The 14,291-nt window shown below is 41.3% G+C and overlaps 1 long non-coding RNA gene across 1 annotated transcript; it reads right to left on the bottom strand.

The window, feature by feature from the left end:
- Positions 1-777: 777 nt before the first annotated feature.
- Positions 778-13,380, bottom strand: LOC310909322. Its single transcript, XR_014590063.1, has 3 exons — positions 13,259-13,380; positions 3,083-3,248; positions 778-851 (listed from the first exon to the last, which is right to left on the bottom strand). It is a non-coding gene; the product is annotated as an uncharacterized lncRNA (long non-coding RNA).
- Positions 13,381-14,291: the final 911 nt, after the last annotated feature.

Raw genomic sequence — 14,291 nt, 5'->3', positions numbered from 1 at the left:
GTAACATACAGCTCTTGTCCTATTCATATCTATTTTCAGTGTATATCATTGTCTTCTAAATGAAATCTTCACTGGCCAAACAACATGACAGCTGACTGGGACTGAGGCTGGAAGGGCTTCTACTTACGTAGATTTCCTCTGACACCTGTAAAGTTACAGAAAGGTCAAAGTCTCCGAAAGGGCAGGGTCACTCTTCATGCTGCCTCCTTTCCCTGGAGAAGTATGGAATGCAACTATCACCTGGGTTTTTTGACTACCTGTAACTGCAGTCACCTCTGTCTTGTTTCCTTCTCTTTGGCTGGGGTTTCTCCTTTTCTGTCACAACTGTAGTATGAAGCTGTGGATAGAATAATGAGAAATATCCCCTTTTGAAAAACAGAATCATGTAGCAGACTGTCATAAGCACTGTCATTCTGGTGTCCTTCCTCCTGTCTAAACCTCCTGTGAAAGGCTTCTAAGTTTGGGGAGCAAAGAGTGCATGAGGATTTAGCTGTTAAGAACTTTTCATTTGATCAAGTGCAGAGACATGTGCATGTTCATGCAGTGATTAATTAGGAACGTATCTTAACATGATAAAATGGTGTGGAATCTCCTCTGATAGTTAAAATGATTCAGAAAAAACTGTTTTAATTTATTGTAGGTTTTACACTGATAAATTGTGGTTCCTTTGCACAGGGTCCTCCCTTTTTAGTTCTCTGCTGAAAAGCATGCCTGGAGTCTGGCTTGATAAAGATAGGAAATTCTCCAGTAGAGTAAAATGTCCAGGGTCTCTTGGCACCAGATGATAGGAAAGATGACAATTCTACTGAAGGTAATTAAATATGTCTTTTAATCGGCTGTTCAACTGTAGCCTGTGCAGAAAAAAAAATTATTACATTGACTTGAAACAAAAGTGTATCAAAATCTAAAACATAGACTAAGATCATAAAATATTCTGAGTTGAAAGGGACCCACAAAGATCATCAAGTCCAACTCTTAAGTGGATGGCTCATACTGCAATTGGTCTCTGCTCTAACCAATTGAGCTAATCTCAGGGTCAACTCAAGACATAATTTTTTTTTTTAAAGTTGTATCCTTATGCTTCTGACAGACCATTAAATCCACAGAGGAAGAAATATAGCCTTAAACTTTGCTTAGGAAGCTCTGTAACTGCTCTGAAACATACTGCTCTGTAATAAAACAAATGTTTTCTTCATGAGAGCACAGTTAACTCCTCGGATGGCTGGATTCTGAGCTGTACAAATAAAGCTCACAATACAAAACCAACAAGAAGGTTCACAAGTCTAGTCATCCTTTTCTTTTTCTCCATGGCTTTTTGGGTGGTCTCAGAAATCATGTTCTTGAGGTTTTCCATCCACTGCAGATGGAACAGGGTATTGAAACTTTAAGAAACAACTGTTTCTCTTAAAAATGCTTTCTAAGTGCTTAAGTTGAGCAAGTAGTCTAGGAAACGACTGATTAAAAGGCAAAATATATTCAATTGCATTGATTAAAAATTTCCCAGTTATTTCATTGTCACAACTTTGAGAAATATTCTGAAATAACTCACAGGTAATTGGGGGCTCACTTTGTAAAGTGAAAAGTAAAGTATGACATTAAAGGTCTACTAAAACATAATAAAATTAAATCTTTTCGTCCTTTGACATAAGAACAATAAAGGACTATAAAACCTGATGATATCCACAGAAATAAAATACTTCTGCTCTTTAATCCCACACTGAAATGTATTTCTTTTTTCAGCTCAATGTAGTTTCTCTTCAGATTTATGTAGTAAGACCCAAATGCAGTCCTGACTTTACCGAAAATATTGTGAATGTTTTACTGAATTCAGTGAACAGCCTTAAGAATTTTTTTTAAAATGTTAACATAACTACTCTCAAAATTATATATTTTGGGCCTTTTTAAAGGAAGCCATTGAAGGTTGTGTTTAATTACATTTATTTTTCAAACTATTAATGGAATGAAATAAAGTATCATATTTTATGCCCACCTACTCTCCTACCGCCCTTCCCAATTGATTTTTTTTTACTTTTTAGCCCCTCCACAGATTTTCCTCTCATGGTATTGCACATTAACTACTGATTAATCACACAGCTCCAGACACATCTGGGATTCTCTGCTCCCTACTTAAGTAGAGAAAGTAGTTTTCTTCTGGAAGTGTAAAGATGCAGAAATGTAAGCTCCCCTCCTGAAACAACCACTGTCATCTCAGATTTGAGTATAAAGGAAAGTAGGACTTATCCTGTGCTTTTGTAAGAGAAATATAAGAAAGAGGCTTTCTTGAATATGACAGCTGGAAAGACAGTTCCAGAGAGTTTCAGTGTGACCCACAAACATGTCCCCACTGTATTTAGTAGTGTTGTGTAGGTAGTGGGACAAGAGAGATCCCTAGGAATGTGCTGAGCCCCCATGGCATCCCTTGGGCCCCTGTGTGCACCCCAGCCAGCATGCACCCCATGAACATCTTTCTTGTGTTGCACACATACCCCCGTACCCTCTGCTGCTGGGTGGGGAAACAAGCAAGGCTGGAGGGCATTCAAGGCTCTGCACAACTCCAGAAATGAATCCATTTGACACTTACAGGTTTAAGCCCAGAGACAGAGGAAGTGGCCAACATCTCCTAAAGATTTAAAGGTAAGGTGACTATCCAGCTCGAGATCTGGTTGGTAGCCACTCAATGAATATTAATGATAGAAGAAATATGGTTAAACTTTTAGTCATTGCTGTATAAGGCTGAGTTCTGTTTGAAATTTACAACATCAGGCAAATGAGTCCTCTTTCTGTGAAGCAAAGGCAAGAGCTTTTCCTGCATCTCTGCTTATGCATTACAGATCACAAAGCAGAGCCATACCTGAGTGGTGGCAGGTTAGAGACATCACAGAAAGAAGGAATATGCATGCTCAATGAAACTGAGGGTTCAGCTGCACTTGAGTGGGTGGAGGCAGGGGGAAAAGTAATTTTTACCCATTACTCAAAATACTTCCACAATTTGCATGGGGAAAAATGTGGAATTTTATTCTCAGGTTAAAAACCAGTTTCTACACACTGCCTTTTCTTCATGTCCTGCTTGTTCTGTACCTACCTGGGGCAAGTTCCTGACTGTTTTTTCTCCTTTTCTGATGCTGATGCATTGAATAGTCCTGAATAGTCAGTCCAAGCCTTAGAGTTCATTCTGTTTTCTTGTTGCATGTGCAGAGTGGTTGGATCAGAAGAGTTTAGACTGTGTTCAAAAGTCTGCGTTGATTAGCCTGTAAAACAAATTTAACATATTTTCACTAGACAGACTCACAGATGCATATTTTTTGCTACAGGAAGTACCTATGGCAACACAAAGAGAAACAGCTTAAGTAAAACACCATCTAGAACAACGTACTTTCTCTGGCACTCATGATTTTTTATTGAGAAGAGGAATTTCAAAAAATGGTAGTTCTACAGTGTTTGGGAGATTGGCCCAAACTTACACAATGCTAATGCAACCTCTGACCTATATTAAAGCCAGGCAGTTCCTGACATGATATGGCTGCTCAAGCAGGGAAGAGAGCACAGACACTTGTCTCCAGCCCTTCTGGTTGAACACAAGGAGAATCCTATGACTGACGGAGCACAGACTGGAGACCTTGGAAGGAGCACAAGAAAGGGGGCTGGAAAGTGATGGATCACTGTGCCTCCAAAGGCAATCTAGCTTTGGCACTTTCTGGGAGTTTATCACAACGTCTCCCTGTGCCTACACAAGGGCTGCATGCAGCCTCTTCAACCCAAAGAAAAGTCTGTATGTCATGATATACCATCAGTCTGCAAAACTAGGCAGAGTTTGGGAAAAGTTTCACAGTCTTTCCTGTCTATTGTTGCTTTTCCATTACTCTGCTTCTGGATGCCCCTGCAAAACCACAAGAACTTCCCTTCTTGTAGGGTTTCATCACTTTTGCTTCAAAATGAAACTAACCATAATGAAAAACAGCTGGATCAAAAAGAAATTTAGTAAGCAAATAAGCAAACCAATGCAAACCATCAAAAATTAAATTGATTTTAATTCTGTATCTGGTTTTGGTATACTAATATAACTGCATATTAATTTTTAGATCTTTTTCTTACTGTCAGTTTATACTGACTTGTCCTTTGCAAGAAGAATCACATTTGGTTTTAGTCTCCCACCAGTTTCTGATCTGTATGTCTGTTTTGCTGCCACTGGGCAACTGCTCTGCCTCTATGTTCCTGCTTATGTCATGAGACCATATTGCTGGTGATTTTTGGCTTAAACTCAAGCATTTGGTCAGCACCTAGTAAAAAAATATGTCTTGCTTCTTTTTATTTAGGATCTGAAATACTTTTGTCATTTGGGTTGATGCTACAGAAAGAGGATTTTCTCTAAATCCTCAGAAAAGCTTCGTGCCTCTACTATCGTGTTAACCACAGTTCACACTTTAAGGCAGGTAAAAGGACAATTCTAAAAATCTCACTTGAACTGAGGAGAATATAATCAATCAATAATTAACACTTCACATCCAGCAAATCCAAATCCCAGCATACAGAATGTTTCTCTTGGCGTGTCATGCTTGTCAGCTCCATTTTCAACTTGAGCTGGCAGGCAGTGACAGCCACAGACACAGCAGGCCTTCTGCGGGGCTTGTGTCTGGGGTGGGCACTCATTTTACTGAGCAAGGACACAGGAGTAACTCAGAGAAAACAAGAATTCCAGAGCCGGACTACTGGGACGGGCCTCTGGATAATTACTTTTAATACAGATTGCTGACAAGTTAAACTGTTCTGTGCTAAAGGGAAGGTGTTTAGGAGTGCGAAAGAGGAGGCAAATTACTTGGTGCATGTAAAGGACAGGCGACTGGAGACTGGGGAGTGCAAGTGGATTTTTCCAAAGGAAAGGCAGAGCCTGACAAGCTTTTCCCAGCGCGCTCCCCCGCGGAGGCCGGCCTGAGGTGAAAGAGGCACATTGAGCTGTGCCCGCGCTGGGCCCCGCCCGGGGGAGGCCGCGCTCCGGGCCCGCCTGAGGGAGGCCGCGCTGCCCGCGGGCCACGGCGCTCCGGAGCTCCGCTGCTTTATGTTTTAGCCTCTTTGTTTCCCTTGTCCTGCTGCCAACGGGGCAGACAGTGCAGGCAGTCAAGGAGCAGCTGCCTGCCGGAGCCCGGAGGCTCACGTCACACAGGCAGGGCTGCCGGGGCACAGCAAGGCAGCCGGGGGGTGAGGTTAGGTGAAACATTAGCCACGTCGTCTTGGCTTCCCGCCAGGGCCTTTCAAATATTTCTTTATGTGCTGCTGATGCTGTGCTTGTTTGGCATTTAAAAGCTATGCTCCGACAGGATTTCACAACGAGCTGCCATTTTACGGTTCAAAACAGATGCGAGCTTATCGCCCATGGAAATGTGTCTCCGTGAACCCTTCCTCCCTCCCTGGGGCTTGCAGCAGAGCCACCCCGGGCAGATCAATCATGAGGACACTGTCAGCAGCTAAAAATAATGCAAGTCATAAAAGTCTGGAAGCTGTTGCTCATTTGGGGGTTTGAAGATTGAAATGTTGGCCAATACCAATGACTGTGCTTTCTGGACAGTAGTAGATAAGGGTCAGATGTTCTTCTAAGGTGATTAAAATGACTTGCAATCCCTTTCCTCAATGCCTGTTGCCAACGTGTGTCTCTTCAGTTTCCCATGTTGCAGGGAATAGGTGGATAGTCTTGACAGTTCGTCATGAGCAGAATTTCATCCTAGATTCAGAAAAATTGTGTTGGAAGGCAGAATGAACTGAGCCTGTATCCTGCATCCTGACAGATGCCAGTCAAACCAGTTCTTAAAAACTCCACCAGTGCTGCAGGCAACATGTGCCAGTGCTTCCTTGTCCTTTCTAAAGCTTCTCTTTATCCAGATGGGAGCATGGGCTAGGCTCTTTATCTACCTGTTCAGCAACATACAGGTGGAGCAGCATGTTGCAACACTGCTGGTGACTTGCAGAATGTCCTGTAGACAGTATTTCCTCCAGGTCAGGGTGGGGATGGTGAGAAGCATAGTTTGATAAAGCCTGGAGTGTAAATTCAAATGACTGAAATACATCTTGTGCTCAAGCTAAACAACAGAGAGGTCAGAGAAGTGAGCAAAGCAAATGCAGGCATAAGCTTTCACAACTTGTGTATGATTGTATCTTAATTTTGCGCTGGAATTTGTAATATCATTGTCAAAGGAGACTAATGCACTGAAGATGACTCTCAGAAAGTACTATTCTTTAAAGAAACAGGAGATTTGAGTACTAAGGGATCAAATATTTTGTTTAATCTGAGCTGGTTCTTCAACAAATTTTATTGGCTGAACCATCATGCTAGTGCTGTGTTAATGCTATGAAAATGGGCAGAGGGTCTTTTTATTATTATTTGTAAGGAATAGGTAATATTCTGATTACCTTCTAGGCAATTTGCACTGGTTTTGAGCTCTTTTTTTTTTTTTTTTTTTCAGCACCTGGAAGATATTCAAAGAGTAGCTTGAGAAGAAACACACACACACAGACAGACACACACACTGGAACCTTACCAAGAGAGGTCACTGCAACATCCTCGGTGGATGCATTCAGAAAGGCATGAGACAACACTCTCAAGGTTGGTCAGAGGAGATCACTGCCTGCCTTGTAAGGTTTGGATCTCACACAGGACTCTAAACCCCAGAAATGAAGAAAACAGCATTGTCCTAATCATGGGAATGATTTTAATATCATGAGGTATTTAAAAAAAAATCAATGTTTCTTTTTTTTTTTTCTTGTGTGTGTAAGAGAGAAGGGCAGACGATGTGTGTTGCCAGTTCTGGATGGACAGAAAGTGATACCCTCTTCTGTAAGAACTCTCTCCGGACTCCTGAGAGTAGGAAGTTTCCAGCTGGCCCTCAGACTCTTAATTTCTAATTAATTTATTTTAGATCCTACCAGCACACATCTGCACTCTTCTCTTGCTCAACAGTTAGTTATGCAACTCAAGAAAAATATGGTCTTAATAGCTGAATTTCCAAGCTCTGTTCTTGCACTGAAATCTTCTTGCCTGTCTCTCCCACTCCTGCTAGGCCTGGATTCTGTGTCTCAGGGTGGAAGAAGGCATTGCTGGAGATGCTTCACTTGGCTGACACTGATCACAGACCTGGTGCTGAGGGATGGAGAGTGAAGGGGCAGCAGAGCACAGCATGACCCACTTTTCATTGACTGATATCCAGAATTAATCAACTCGCTTGTCCTTCTGCATAACATGGATCAAAGGGTTTCCCAGCATTTGTTCCTGTTTGGACTATTGATTTTCTTTGCATAAACCAGCCAAGTTTAATTAAATTATGCACAGTGATAAAGAATCTACCCTCTGCTCTGTGTAAGTTGTTCCAGCAGTTAATTTCCCCTCTCTGCTGAAACCACATGCCTTATTTCTAGGGCAGATTGTCTAGACAGATATGCGTGAGAGCCCACTCCAACATTTTGCTTCAAATACAGGTACTCCTAAATTACACTTACAAGCCTTTCCCTTTGCTCTATTGAAGAGCTTCAACTTTTGGAAACTCTTGCTTTAAGACACATTTTCCAGTCCTTAGTCATTCAGTGAACTCTCATCTGAAACCGCTTGTCTTGTATGTGTGAGGCCAGGACACTTAAACTGAGACCAGTTACAGACTTCGTCCATAGCATCCAGAGTTCCCAGGTTCATACACACAAAAAGAACTCTTTTTGTTGAAGCAAACATTTCCTCCTGTTGGGTTATCTGCCCTGGCTTCTCTGCAGACTCACTGCTTTTAAAGGCTCCATTAACCTGTGAAGATAACCTGAAGGATTTGTCCTCTAATGAATGATTTTACTTTGGCTGCACTTAAGTTTGTATAAAAAATTTGTTGCCCATGTGCAGTTTTCCAAGCATGTCACATTGCTGCTACTCAGGGACCTGATTTTTTCTTTATTGAATGCTTATCACTTCATGTGAATTTGGGTGTGTCCATGCTCACTGAGCTATCCAGAGACTTCAGATAAAATACTTAAGAGGGTAGAAACAAGGACCCTCCTGTCCCACCAGTGTTCCGGAAGCACAAGGCTGAATCTTAGATTTACTTTAGTTTTGTCTGCCTAGCAGAGATAACAGAGCTCTGGAGGAGAACCTTTAGCTCATCTCTCCTAATAAATGACCAAGTGCCAAATTTGCTAGGCATGACTAACTACACTAGTGGCTTGCAGGCTAATGTCAGCCCAGGTGGCATTGCCATCTGATTTTTCCTGGAAGAGATGGGGAGTACCACTAAATTACCACATGAAACCTCCTCATGCTGCTGTAATGCAGACTAGAGAGCAACCTGCATCACCATCTCCCCAGCTCTGGCTGCAGCCTCATGATGGATGAGGGTGGAGACAGCTTTTTGCTTCAGGGGATGGTATCTGCTCGTGTGGGTTATGTCACCAGAATTAAGTCCCAAAGCTGATAAAAGTGAAATGATGGTAATGGTGATTAGTGCAGAAGATATTGGACTCCCCTGCAAGGCACAGGACCCTGCGTGTGGTCTGAATGAAATCCAGTACTGAGGTGTATTCAGAGTGCATTGATGAGACAGCCCTTCAAGAGACCTTTATGCCAGGATTCCTAGTCTGGAGCTGCTGCTCAGCTGAGCATGAAATACGTACTGAGAGGTCAGTACGTGTGAGATGGTGGTGAGGGTGGGCTGCACAGAAGCCCAGGAATGCTGAGATTCTATAGCGAGGTACCAAATGAGTTTGGGAAATACTAGGCTTGGCTGCAAGTGCCTCAAACAGTTTGAGCATTCCTCCTCCTTTTTCCCTCCCACAGACACCTGTATCCTGTATAACATCTAGCCATGGCAATTTTGACTGCAGACATTAAATATTGTTTCCATCCACACTAGGGCTCTACTTGTTCATTTTTTCACCATCCATTCCTCTTCAGCCACTTTTCATCACTTCAACCTTTTACCTCAGAATGGTACTACTATTTCCTTGTTGAAGTTTAACTGGTCATGAACACAAGACAGGTTGTGATCTCATTTACTTCTGTAAACTTAACAGAGTTTCTCTGCACTTGTAGTGATGCACAGGAGAATAGATCTTCCACCCTACTGCATGTTTGCTAAGTGCTAATAGCATATTTGGCTCAGTACAGAATGCAGACAATAAAAAGACTGATGTGTAATAGAGAGCTGTTTTCTCCCAGATGCTGTTGCCTGGGGTGCTTGCACTGAGGACTGTAGTTCTGTCAGGGCCTCCTCCCACAATGCCCCCACACTCTCAAAATTACTGAGAAACTTTTTCCTTTAAATACCCTTCTAACTTCTAGGTGTCTTGCTGACTTGCATGCAATCAGATTGAAACATCAACATGATGTTAATATTTAACAATTATCACCAGGAACTTCTCACACCTTTTCCTTAGAAGATATGAAGAAGCCCAACACCCACCTGTTCCTAAAGCCCTGTCATCAGTTTGAAGCAGATTCAGGTGATATGTTGGACCTTTATCAGTTACTATCACCTGCAATAGCCCCTGGCATAGGACTGCCCTAAAATATACTTTCCCTGGAAGCCTTCCAGATTTCTGCAATTGCAATCTCCTCACAAGCCAAAGACAGCTTGTACAGTGCAAAACAAGAAATGGAAAAACAAAAGCTGAGAGGATAAAAAATAGCTCAAATGACTTAATTTCTGTTTTAATTCCAAGAATACATGAGGCCCCTGACATTTCCCACATACAATTCCTTTCTCTGCAGCACAAAGAGGCTATCTTTTAAACAGTACTGTTTAATGAATTATATGTTGCTACTGGATAATGGTCTGCTGTGGAGAGATAATTGTTGAGACAAAGCTGAGGTATTTATTGAAGATAAACATTGAGTCAAAGCCAAGATGTTTATTTTCTAAGCACCAGACCATAATGTAGAAAAAACATATAATATCATTAGCATTATTCCTAATGTGTTGGAAGCCTGAACATGCCCCATCACAAACTCTTGTTAACTTGGCAGTGGCAGAACTGGGACTCAAATGAGAAATGCACCCAGGCTGATCCAAGTACCGATGCCAGAGGGCAGCTGTGTTGACTGTATGGGGGCAGTGCCCAAGTGTTGCCCCCCCTTGGCCGTTGTCTGCCCTTCGGTAGCTCAGGGAGACAGAAGTGCTGCCTGCAGACCTGATCACTCACAGGTGAAGCATCAGGAAGAATGCATTTCTTTTTCATTGGTTCAATGAGAAACTAAAGCAAAACATTTCCTGATTCTTCAGATTCATTTGAGGTAATGAAACCATGGGAGATTTGACCAGCCTGTTGCCAGATCAGTATTTTACAGTTTTCAAAACTAATTTTACAGATACTTTTGAATAATTCATGCACATGTTTGTATCTGAACACTGAACAGGCAGCTTCAAGCAGAAGCTGGGGCTGCTCCCATGTGGTAATGGAGAAGAATGGGCTCTATGATACACCTGGGCAGTGTGTGCAGCTGCCCTGGCATGTTTGGGTGTGGTGGGGCTCCTCTGGGTACATGCTGGTGCAGGTTTGCTTTTGTGAATGTCCTGTGGAGACTGAGAGCTGTGGCTGTGTTGCCTTCTAGGAGGGGATCCCTGCAGGTGAGGGGTGCCCTTTTATCCTAGCTGTATCCACACTATGACTTGCAGCGCTACTGAGCAGTGTCCCCGCCTTGCTGTTCACAGCAGTCACTGGTTTTGGCATTGCCTTTGATAGCTGTAGAAAGTGGTATCAACAGACTCTTTTCCAATATTATGTCCTGGGTATGTGAAGATAATTAAACACCCAGCTCCTACTGATTTGTATTGGTCATCAGGCACCTAAATACATCCATGGACTTGGGCATAATTGCCTAAACTCATTCAAAGAGGCCAGCAACATTGCTGAGTATTACCTGATCTGAACATGTTTCAGATTTGCTATAAAGTGAATGTGTGCACCTACAGGAAATACCACATGCCACTTTATTATACAGAGCAGAAAGATGATACAAATTTCTTGCCAGTATTTTACTTCTCAAGACTGTAACCCAGATCCTTTTTGAAAAAGATAACTGAAAATTAGGCCCTGATCTATCTCGTGTCTGTGACCTGATTTTGAAAGGTACTGAGCATCCAGGATGGTCTATCAGCATCAACTGAAGGAATAAAAACTTCTGGGATCCCCATCCCTTTAGAGAAATGTAACCATTTCCAAACAATCCATCCTTTCTATATGCATACTGATATATTGAAAAAAAAAAAAACAAACCTAACCCTAAAGAAAAACCCCAAGTAGTTTTTTATTTGGATGGTGGTGGATGGCTATGTTATGTCTCTGTCATCAGTATTTTCCTCACTAAACCCAAATCATAGCATTGTTCTGAGAACTGCTGATATGGTTCATGCTGCTCCTGTGGGATTAACTACTGTGTAGCCGTTTGGAGCTCACTACAGACTGGCTGTGCTCCACAGTGACCTGCTGCATCTCCCTTTCTGACCCTTTTGTGGGTTTCCTGCAGTAAGCCAGGCACTGAGGGTGATGGTCATGCCCTAATGCACCCTCAGGTTGCAGCCAGATGTCCCTTCAGGACCGACATGGAGGGGTTTGCCAGACCTGCCCCTGGAGTATAGTCAGTGTTACTGGTAGCTATGAATTAATCCTAATTGTTTGCAAGGCTCTTTGCAATGTTTGCATATAAAAAGTTGGCCATCACAGGGAACATTATGTCATTCATGCTTTTACAACATGTGTGATGAGATAAGTTGACCTGGTTACAGATTAGTATAATTCTAGCTTTTATTTTAGTTTTGGCAAACTCCCTAAAAAGTTATAATTTTGATTTTAGTTCTTCACTGAAGAAGCCATATCTGATAGGTAGATATTAATTATTATTATTTATTTTTTGATTATGTTAGAAGTCTCCAAGAAGATCAGCAGAAGTCACTACATAGTCATATATACAACAACTATCTTAGACTAGCTACAGTTGTCAAAGAAAACTGAGTGGAAAGATAATGATATACAAGCTAAAAAAAATAATTTGCGAAAGTAAGGTTATTCTCATGATTTTGGCATTTCTATAAATATTCATATATTGAAAGAACAAATTCACAAGAATTATAGCATAAGAATAAAAGTTGTATGGGAATTTCTGGTAGTTCTCTGAGTTTCAGACCGTATGACTGCTTGTACTGTGTTATCTCCCAAGTCATCTGTGCCTGCCATGCATTTGACAATACATGTTTTGTCAAGTCAAACAGGCTTCCTTTACTGCTCAAGTAGGATTCTCTGTATTTAATGCTGAGGTAGTAAAAGCTCTTTAAGGATCTTACTAAATACAATTTGCATGATGTTTTTCAGAAGTGCATTTACAAATAAAGACATAAATGTAAGTTATCTTGCTTTTGAGAAATCTCAGGGTTGTTTTGCTGTCAACTGCATCAATAAACTCCAGATTTGAAAAGGAAAATGGTAATTACTGGATTACTTGGTACTAAAATATTCAATATTATGGTAATGAGAAATTAATTTAATATACCATTGGACTGAGGATTCCCTGCCTTCTAGTCTCAAATTCACAGAGCCTTTAATTGAGTCTTCAGCAGAAGGCATATGGATATGTATTAAGGCACTTGCTTAAGTTGTCTGACAACATTTTGTCTAATGCTTTCAGCTTCCATACCCCAAAAAGTAGATGTGAGTCTTGCCCTCTACTCCTGAGCTGCATAGATGGAAAAAATAAGAGTAAAAATAGTTGTCATTTAGGTGTGACCAGTACACTATAATGTAAATCGTTTTACTGTTGGTGTTGTAAAAACTGTGCTTCAAGTAGGACAAATGTGGCGATAACTTTTTCAATCCTTCTTCAGACTACATTGATTTCCCTCATGGGTAGCTGAAGATAGTGAACAGCAGAAATAGCACACTAGCTGGAATTCTCTAGGAGGGACAGCACTGTACTTTTCTCTTCCAGAGTTTGTAGATTTAAAGGATATTTGCATTTTCTTATTGGCCCTTCCAGAATATTTGCTGTTCACACACAACCTGATCTTCCACTGAGCCTTGGCAGTGTGCTTTGCAGCAGTGGTGAGTCTTCTGTAGCAGTCTCTCTTGATGGGATACTAGCACTTTTTATTATTGTTAGAAAGACAAGGTCAAATGCAGTTGGAACAGGAAGTTCTGTGGTTGTGGTGGTCTTCAGCTTATTGGAAGTTCATTCTTCAGATTCAGAGCTCTAAAAACCAGTTCTACTTCTGCCCTAAATAGCTTTTTCTTACCACAGTGATTTCTGTACCTCAGGGGACTGTGTCTGAGAGCGCTGAAGTTGATTGTAGTCTTCACTCTGCAACTCATTGTGATCTCTTGTAGTGGCCGTGAAGGGTCTCAAAGGTAAAGAGCTTCAATGATGCTTGAAATGCCATATATGACCTAGGCAGAGAGAAGGGACAGGTCAGATTCATTCATAGCCACCTGTGTCAGATGGAGTTTTCTTGTAGAGAGTCTGGCAAACATTTCCTGCAGAAGCTGCTCTGTGTGAATAATGTCAGTCAGGAGTTCAGAGCTGCTACCAGATTAAAGACTGATGTAGCTATTAGTGTACTCCTACCATTACCATTAGCTGCACAGTGGCTACAAGTCCTTAAAAAAAATGTTTTCCTCCATTTATCAGAACCTTCTCTTCCATTGCAAGTCAACTTCAGACATCTGTTCTTAAATACACAAAGACTGCTGATGCCACAGCTGAGGACAAGAGGCATTTTGATGTTGATTTTATTAAGTCTGGGTTCTAGTACCCTTTGCCTGTGTTATTGTGCTGCTTCTTCATCAAGACATGAATACAATGCTTGCTGTTTTTGAAAAAAGTGTGTTAATTATGTGAGCCCAGCCCAAAAACCAAAAGCACTTGTAGGTGCTCACCTTCCCACTTTCCCACTGGAGGTTTGCTTGACAAAACCAGTGGTCTATGCTTTACCACGCATCACCATATTCTTTGTGCAAACTTCTGCTGGTTTGCATATATGTACTAGATCTGAAATACTTACAATTCCCATAGTTCTTTCATAAATTCCTAATTCCAAAATGCATGCTTCCATAATTTCCATAACTTCAGTTAATACTAGAGTTGTTTTAATTATTTGCATATTGTGCTCTGGTGATCATAAAATGAGAAAGATGTTTCAGTTCAAGAAGAGGGAGTGGGAAGAAAGACCAGAAGTTGCAAAAGTTGAAGGAAAAGAAAGAAGTGTTAAGTCTTTTTCTTCAAGCAGAAAATAATTTATAAATATTTACTAGAAGGATTCATAACAGATTTAAATGAACTTTCACCA

The sequence above is a fragment of the Zosterops lateralis genome (assembly GCF_965231275.1).
Source record: "Zosterops lateralis genome assembly, chromosome: 5".
In the NCBI taxonomy this organism is placed as follows: domain Eukaryota; kingdom Metazoa; phylum Chordata; class Aves; order Passeriformes; family Zosteropidae; genus Zosterops; species Zosterops lateralis.
Note: the sequence above shows the minus strand (reverse complement) of the source record. Positions and strands in the feature narration are given on the sequence as shown.